Below are 8,982 nucleotides of genomic sequence, written 5' to 3'. Positions count from 1 at the left end.
AAATTCCTGTTTCTCAGATATAAAATTGGGGATAATACCAATACCATACTCATGGGTTTTTGTGGGGATGAAGTGACATAAATGAAGATTAAAACTTAACATAGGGTCTGGCACGTAGCAGGCTCTCATTAGCGGCTCTTACCGCCGTCATTATCATCATCACCTATGAAGTAAGAAAGAGCAGAAAGAATCATCCATTTTACAGCATGGAAAACCAGAGTCCATACTCAAACCACAAGATTCAGGAAGAAAACTGAGTTTTACCAACTCATCAATTAAGCTCTCTTTAGTCAGTAGCTCCCTTCCTCTGTGAAAGTGAAAGTGAAGTTCGCTCAGTAATGACACCATTAATTATGCAGTCCATGAAATTCTCTAGGCCAGAATACTGGAGTGGGTAGTCTTTCCCTTCTCCAGGGGATCTTCCCAACCCAGGGATTGAATCCAGGTCTCCCACATTGCAGATGCACCTAAACCCTCCTTTAGAGGAATGTCTGATGGATGGAGTGGCTTCTGCTCCTCAATGATACCCAGGGGGAGGGAGATCTTCCTTTCCACATGCAACCAGAGGAGGATTTGGTGAAAGCTGACTGACTGACACCCTGGGTGCGAATGTTCCATCAGACAACTTGGAACCCAGAGAACAGGGATTATGCTGTGTTCAGCCCACAGCATATTGTCACTGGTGAGGATGAACCTTTTATTTCCCTCTTATAGCCTGATTGAGAGCTAGAAGTGTTGGAATTTTGCTTTGTTCTGTTTGGTTTTTAACAACAAGAAGGAAGGAATGTGGTTTGGGAGTAGGAATGAAAGAATGAGTCCGAGTGTAAACGTTCAGATTGCAGGTTTTAAGAGCATAAAAATTTTGCTTATATAATAGCTTTTTCTTATGTCTCCCCATAAAACATATCAATATTCAATTACATTTATTGATAAATACCAATAAAATAACATATTGTGATTATTCACTTTGAGTAATAGCCTACAAATACACTTTTTATGATGGGGTAGCATAATGATCTGTATTTTCCAAACCTTAGAATTATAGTATACTTGATGATTTTCTTAAAATTTTAACTTTAAAGGACTATTTGTATTATTTAATATCCTCTTCCAAGTGTTTTCAATGTGTATTTATTATTTTGTGCACATGTATTTTCCCATTTAACACTGTTTTCTGAACAAATTTTCATGTTTTCCCACAGTGATATTTATTTTAAGGTTAAATGCTCCATTGCATGAGTAGATGCTGTAAATATCTAAAGTCTTTTTGTCTATGCTATTTTTCTGAAGTATCTTCAGAAGGTGTTTTTACCTTGATCAGAAGGTATAAATATTTTATAATTCTTATCAAAGTTATTTAGTACTCAACAAATTGACATTATTTTGGTCCCTATCAGTTCTTAGGATATTTCCAAATAAATAATCTGCTTTAAAATTAGCTTTAATAATAATTTACCAGAACCAAATAAACTTCAGAAATAATTCTTACAGGGGAAAGGGACTAAAGTAATTTCATTGAACATTAGAGACAGTTTGCATCTGTCTAGGCATTATTCATGGATTTAGTTAGTAAGTGGGAAATTTGGGATTTAAACTTTGTCAATCTATCTCCAGAATTTATGCACCAAATCATTGTCTGTTCTGCTAAACTTAATTCTTAGAGAATCCACCAAGGCATGTGTGCATGCTAAGTCACTTCAGTCATGTCTGACCCTTTGCGACCCCATGGACTGTAACCTGCCAGGCTCCTCTGTCCATGGGGATTCTCCAGGCAAGAACACTGGAGTGGGTGCCATGCCCTTCTCCAGGAGATCTTCCCGACCCAGGGATCGAACCCATCTCTCTTACGTCTCTTGCTTTGGCAAGCAGATTTTTATCACTAGCGTCACCTGGGAAGCCCAAGGCATATGTTTTTAATCTCATTTTACAGAGAAAACTGAAGCCTACAGGGTTTCAATCAAGAGCTCAAACTAAGGTACTCGTAGGGAGTGGGTGTAAGATGACGTTTTTCCCTTCACTAGTTTTGCTTAGAATATAAAGCTCTCTCAATCTGTATTGATAGTCATGGTTATAAGAACTCTTTTGGTTTGCTGTTAACCAAATGACTAGAGAAACAGCCACTCAAGAATGATAATGAGATGTTATTAGTGAGAGTTGCCGCTGCTGCTGCTGCTAAGTCACTTCAGTCGTGTCCGACTCTGTGCGACCCCATAGATGGCAGCCCACCAGGCTCCTGCCGTCCCTGGGATTCTCCAGGCAAGAACACTGGAGTGGGTTGCCATTTCCTTCTCCAATGCATGAAAGTGAAAAGCGAAAGTGAAGTTGCCCAGTCGTGTCCAACTCTTCATGACCCCATGGACTGCAGCCTACCAGGCTCCTCTGCCCATGGGGGTTTCCAGGCAAGAGTACTGGAGTGGGATGACATTGCCTCCTCCGACTAGTGAGAGTTAAGACCTCTCAACTAGTCAACACAAACAACTTGAAGTTTAAGATGACCATTCTTGTTAAAGATCATAGGTAAAGACAATGTGGCCAGGAGAAAGTTTAAGACATGATTTTGTCAAGCCTGCTTGTGGCTCAAACAGTTAAGTCACTTATGCTCTCAACCTCTGTTTCTTCATCTTCAAAATGGGAAGAATAACATCTATTTCATAGTGTGGTATAGAGATTAAATGATGTCATGCACTACAGCACATGTAACTGTTCAATCAGTGTTACCAACAATGCTGCTCAGACACTCAGACACCAACAGACACTCAGTCGTGTCTGACTCTTTGCGACCCCATGGACTGCAGCATGCCAGGCTTCCCTGTCCTCCACCATTTCCCTGAGCTTGCTCAAACTCATGTCCATTGAGTCGGTGATGCCATCCAACCATCTCATCCTCTGTCGTCCCCTTCTCCTTCTGCTTTTTATCTTTCCCAGCATCAGGGTCTTTTTCAATGAGTTGGCTCTTCAAATCAGGTAGCCAAAGTATTGGAGCTTCAGCTTCAGCATCAGTCCATCCAATGAACATTCAGGACTGATTTTCTTTAGGATTGACTAGTTTGAACTCCTTGCTGTCCAAGGGACTTTCAAGAGCCTTCTCCACCACCACAATTCTAAAGCATCAGTTCTTTGGTTCTCAGCCTTCTTTATGGTCCAACTCTCACATCCATACATGACTACTGGAAAGACAAAAGCTTTGGCTATATGGACCTTTGTCAGCAAAGTAATGTCTCTGCTTTTTAACACACTGTCTAGGTTTGTCATAGCTTTTTTCCAAGGAGCAAACATCTTTTAATTTCATGGCTGCAGTCACCATCTGCAGTGATTTTGGAGCCCAAGAAAATAGTCTTTCACTGTTCCCATTGTTTCCCCATCTATATCCCATGAAGTGATGGGACCGGATGCCGTGATCTTAGTTTTTGAATGTTGAGTTTTAAGCTTTTTCACTCTCCTTTTTCACCTTCATCAAGAGGTTCTTTAGTTCCTCTTTACTTTCTGCCATAAGGGTGGTATCATCTGCATATCTGAAGTTACTGATATTTCTCCCAGCAATCTGGATTCCAGCTTGTGCTTCATCCAGCCCAGCATGATGTACTCTGCATATAAATTAAATGAACAGGGTGACAATATACAGTTACCAACAACAAAACTTAGTAATCCTACCATTATTATGCCACAACTCTCACTGTTGTTCTGTACTTTGAGAAAACAGACCTACAAAAGAGCATATAACTCATTAAAAACAAAAAAAAAGAATGACAATTAGTGTCAACTATCACTCAGCTTCTGTGTCAGAAAGACAAGAGGGAACAGTGGCAGGAGCAGTGAGGAGCCACAGCATTCCAGCCTCCTCTCAAGGGGGCTGCTCCCCCCAGTGAAATATGGTCATGGGGTCAGCAGGCCCAGCATGGCCAGGTATGGCAGTTAGCTATTGCTACCTGACAAACTACCCCCAGACTCAGTGACTTAAAGCAATAAGCATTTATTATTTACCTACAACCTATGGATCAGGTAGGTAGTTCTTCAGTCTTGGCTGGATTCACTCATGCATGTGAGGTCATCTTTTGGGTCAGCTGTGAGTTATTTGCTGATCTTGAATAGGCTCTCTTGCGTGTCTTGGGCCTTGGCTGGGACAACGGAGATAACTTGTGTTTGTTTGATATGATCTCTTACTCTCCTATGGGCAAGCCTGAGCTTGTTCACAGGGATCTTGACATGTTTCCAAGAAAGAGAGAGCTATGTCCAAGGCCTCTTAGGTCCAGGCTTAGGACTGGCATGCTCATTTCTGTCATATTATTTTATTAGATAATTTTAAGATAGTTTATTATTAACCAAGAGCCATCAGGATTTACAAAAAGGAATAAGCATAGCTAGCTTAAGATAGCTATTGCCAAAGAACCCAGGAGATACCTGGGACCTCCACCGAGGACGCAGACGCCGACCACCTGCCAGCCTTGGGTCCACACTGAACAGAGCAGAGCAACTCAGTGATCCTGTTTCCCAATGACAGCCCGTACTCACGTGTGACTGTGACAGGAACCCCAGAAATACCCCTTTAGACTGCCCAAGACCTCTGGCACTGCAGCGGAAGTTTCCTTCTCACGGGACTAGAGAAGATTAATAAGTGACAACTGTTATTCTTAGATCCATTTTCCCTTACTAAAAATAGGATGTGCATTCACAGTTATGGAGAATGATGCCTGCAAATTTCCAGCAAAATGATCGTATTTGTCTCAAAATTCTTGTGTGTGTAGTTACTCAGTGGTGTCTGACTCTTTGCAGCCCCATGGACTGTAGCCCACCAGGCCCCTCTGTCCATGGGATTCTCCAGGCAAGAATACTGGAGTGGGTAGCCATTTCCTTCTCCAGGGGATCTTCCCGACCCAGGGACTGAACCCAGGTCTCTTGCACCGCAGGCAGTTTCTTTACTCTCCGAGCCACCAGAGAAGCCAAAAACACAGTGCGGTGCATCAGCTGGGAACTGAACCCAGGCCTCCCGCACGGCAGGCGGGAATTCTACCACTGAACCACCAGGGCAAGGCTCAGAATTCTCACTGGCATATTTCAGTAAAAGAATCGGGAGGATCTTGCATTTCAGGGGTCCACATGAGATCAGAGTGTTTGGATTAGATGTCTCCATGACTCATTTCTGTCATATTCTGTTGGCCAAGGCAACTCACAAGGCTTGATCCAGAGGCAAAATGTGGAGACATAAATGTCAACTGTTTATGGGAAGCACTGTAAAGTGACACTGCAGACTGTGTGGTCAAATGGAGGGGTGAAGAACTGGGGCCATCTTTGCAATCAATCGACCACATGCTGTCTTCCAAGTTTTCAGCAGAAGTTAGAAATCCAGATCGTTATATATGAAATCTCCTGAGTTTTAAGTACTATCAACTAATTTACAACTTTCAAGACAGTGGTGGGTCAACACTCTGTGGGCCAAACACATCAAGTCTGAGTTGGATGTGGTTTGTTGGCCGTTTGCAACCTCTAGGTAAATAATTTGCTGATGTTTCCACAGTACTTGGCTGAAAAGGAGATTTGAACCAGGGCTGTCTGGACTCCAGGCCCATATTCATTCAGCAAAATTTTCATGTCTTCCAAGTAAAGCTTTTGAAAAACAAAGATAAAGAAAACACAGTCCCTTCCCTAAAGGTCTTCCAGTCAAAAGTGGGAGACAATATGTAAACAAACATTTAATTCATGTGATTAAATTCTGTGCGGGGCTGAGCTTAATCGCTCAGTCGTGTCCAAATGTTTGTGATCTCATGGACTGTAGCCCATCAGGCTTCTCTGTCCGTGGGGATTCTCCAGGGAAGAATACTGGAGTGGGTTGCCTTGCCCTCCTCCAGGGAATCTTCCCAACCCAGGGATCGAACCCAGGTCTCCCACATTGAAGGCAGATCCTTTACTGACAGATTAAATGCTACAGATTGATTAATATAACTTTAGCTCTCTCTCTCTGCCCTTTCATATATGCCACACCCTGAGGATGGAGGGAGTGATCTCATTGGTAAATTTGGGGGAAGCACCTGGGTATGTTCCGCTGAGTCCTTCTGTGTGTGTGCTCAGGGCAGGGCCTGACAAAGGACAGTGCATGTTCTCTGAGCCTTCCTGCTGAGAGTCCTTCCAGAACGGTCCCTCCACGCTGTCCGCTCTCCACCCCCTACCTTGGTGGTGCAGAACTGCTGAGAATGGGCAGGAAAGCCACTTGATTCTGGGACTCAGGAAGCAAGCTCATTTAGCTCTCATGTTAGGCTATGCATTCCTACCCAACTTTATCAGCAGTGAAGGTGACATCTTGGCTTCTGACTTTCCCTTCTTTTTAAATTTTATTTCTTATTAATAACTTGTTCAGAATTGGGATAGGGAAAAGATATAGAGACAAGTTATTTATTGAGGGACAGCCTCAGAGACCTCAACGGTACTATGATTATTAGAGTATGTGGTATGTACTATATATATTATATATGTGTACTATATATATTATTGTAATACTATGTAAATATTACATGTAATATACATAATGTCAATATATACATATTTATATACATATATTGATATTATGTATATCACATTTGATATTTATATTACAATCAATATTCACATAATGTTACAATAATAGTTACATAGTATATGTAAATACACATCCCTGTGCATTCACACTCACATATACTCTATGGGCTTCTATACATTTATACACAGGTACGCACAGGCACTCTGAGGCCCTGACTGCTCAGACGCTTCACCATGCTGCCTCCTAGAACTCAACCTTGAGTTTGCGTGTACCTAAGTGGGGGTGTAAGTCTCACATTCAAGCAAAGGAAACAGAAATGTTCTTAACCCAAACAAAAGCTGGCATTGAAACCGTGGAACAGCACTTGCTATCATATTACAAAACCGCCTGTTATATTTGACACACACTTTTCCTCCAGGAGTCTCCTTGGATATCATCCGCTTCAGTCTCACTCTAGCTTCTGTCAGCATGTTGTTAAGAAGGGCTTATGTCTTCCAGGAGAAAACAGGTTTGATTTCAAAGGACTCTTAGATTGCCTTGTGGGTCTCAGAATGCCCTGCGTTTACTTATTTACTGGGTGTCCTGAGCACCCAGCACGTGGTGGGCGCTGTGTGGGGCGCCGGGGTAACTACAGAACACGGAGTCGCCTCCCTGCCCCCGGGGAGCTGCGATCTCCAAGGAGAACCTGAAGCCAAGAGAGAGAAGTGGGCGCCGACAGCACACCAGGGCCCGGGGCCGAGGAAGGCCTCAGGTCCTGGGATCTCCGGGCCAGGCTGAGGACCGATGGGCCTCTTGTTTCTTCTGACGAGATTCTCCTTTCACGGCGCTTGCTTTTCACCTGGTGAACGCTTACTGCCTGTTGTGTCCTGAGGACAGTTTGAGGGGGACTAACCAGCCCTTTGCATATTTTCCATCTATCAGAGGAGACTGCAGACTCTCAGGTTGGGCTGGCTGGGGAAGCCCGTCTTCCTCACCAGCTGCAGCCAGAAAGCTCACCCGCTCACCCTCCTTCATTCTCTTTGTTTTTCCTCCTCCCAGCATGCTGCAGCCAAGATGAGAAGGAATCGGTCCCATGGAAGGAATTTCATGTCTCTCTAGCAGTTCGGCAAGACAAGCTTGAGAAGGAAGCCACATCAAAACGGGAGGCTCCTGCCACCATGAGGTAGGTATCTGCAGTGCGAATGAGTCAGTCAGAGCCCTCATTTCCATGAGGCGCCTGCAGCTACCTTCGGGGCAGTTAATACTTTCCATTCGCAGAGCTATCTGTGGCCATTTACAGTATATGAGTAAGACTCCCCATGATACAACAACCCCCATGTCACCTCATGTTGACAAGTCAATTCTGGGCCCAGAGTAGACTTTGGTTTAACCAGTACTGTAATGTTCTAGATCCAGTCTCTGACCAGGAGACAACATCTGGGGAAGTAAAAACCATGGAGTCAGACGACCTGAGTTAATTAAAACCCCAAACGACTTTAGTTTTCAATCAACTCTTTTTTTTTTTTAGACTTATTACATATGAATCATTTTCAAAGGCTTTATTGAATTTGTTACAGTGTTGTTCCTGCTTTATGCTTTTAGTTTTTTGGCCATGAGATATGTGGGATCTTAGTTCCCTGACCAGGCATTGAACCCACACCTCCTGCATTAGAGGGCAAAGTCTTAACCTCTGGACCACCAGGGAAGTCTCCCTAAATGACTTTAAGGATGTTATTAAAGTTTTAAAATATCAGATTGTGGTTCTATAAAATAATTTTGTTGAATAAGATAATGATAATACCCATCTCACAACGTAATTAAATTGAAATGAGGTCATGTACTCAGCATGTGGGTGGGCCATAAGGAGGCTCAGTAAAAAGTTCACCTCTGTCATTCCTGGGGCATCTTCAGTCTTGCTGGTGACAGAGAAAGGAAAGAGGCAGGAAAACGTACTCCTCGGTCTGACAAAGGTTGTCCCCAGTGCGCAGAATGTATGTCCAATGCCCTCAGTACCACTTGAAGTTGGAATACTTCCCAATCCAGTCAGGTCTTAGAGAGTTAACTGGGCACATAGCTGCCAATGTCTTTTCCCATCCTGGAGACAACAGGTGGAGGAGGCAGGTCTCCAATTGCCCTGATACAACTGGATGGAGCAGGGAGAACCTGTATGACAAACACTTTAGGCCAAAGCACCAACCAGAGGGTGATCCTGAGAGGCATCAAGGGAAGGCTCTGAGGTCAAGCTGGAGAAGTGGACAAATGGAGAGAAAAACAAGAGCGAGAGTGATAATAGAGAAGGCTTGACTGAACTCTCCCTCTCTGCCCAATTCTCTCTTCCTTGAAAATGTGCAGGAGATGCTACCTGGCGGCACCGGGGCTTTTTTAGAAAGGTGGGCATGTCTACTGCCAGAGAACCTTCTCTGGGGAAAGGGGCAGGCCCAGGAGTGCACAGGAGTGCTCATTGAAACTTCTGCCTTACAGACGGGGAGTCCCAG

At 43.6% G+C, this 8,982-nt stretch overlaps 1 non-coding gene across 1 annotated transcript; it reads right to left on the bottom strand.

The window, feature by feature from the left end:
• Positions 1–4,954: 4,954 nt before the first annotated feature.
• On the bottom strand, positions 4,955–5,025 carry TRNAG-GCC (transfer RNA glycine (anticodon GCC)). Its single transcript has one exon. It is a non-coding gene; the product is annotated as a tRNA-Gly (tRNA).
• Positions 5,026–8,982: the final 3,957 nt, after the last annotated feature.

The sequence above is a fragment of the Odocoileus virginianus genome, chromosome 21 (assembly GCF_023699985.2).
Source record: "Odocoileus virginianus isolate 20LAN1187 ecotype Illinois chromosome 21, Ovbor_1.2, whole genome shotgun sequence".
Taxonomy (NCBI): domain Eukaryota; kingdom Metazoa; phylum Chordata; class Mammalia; order Artiodactyla; family Cervidae; genus Odocoileus; species Odocoileus virginianus.
This window is presented reverse-complemented; position numbering and strand designations above follow the sequence as displayed.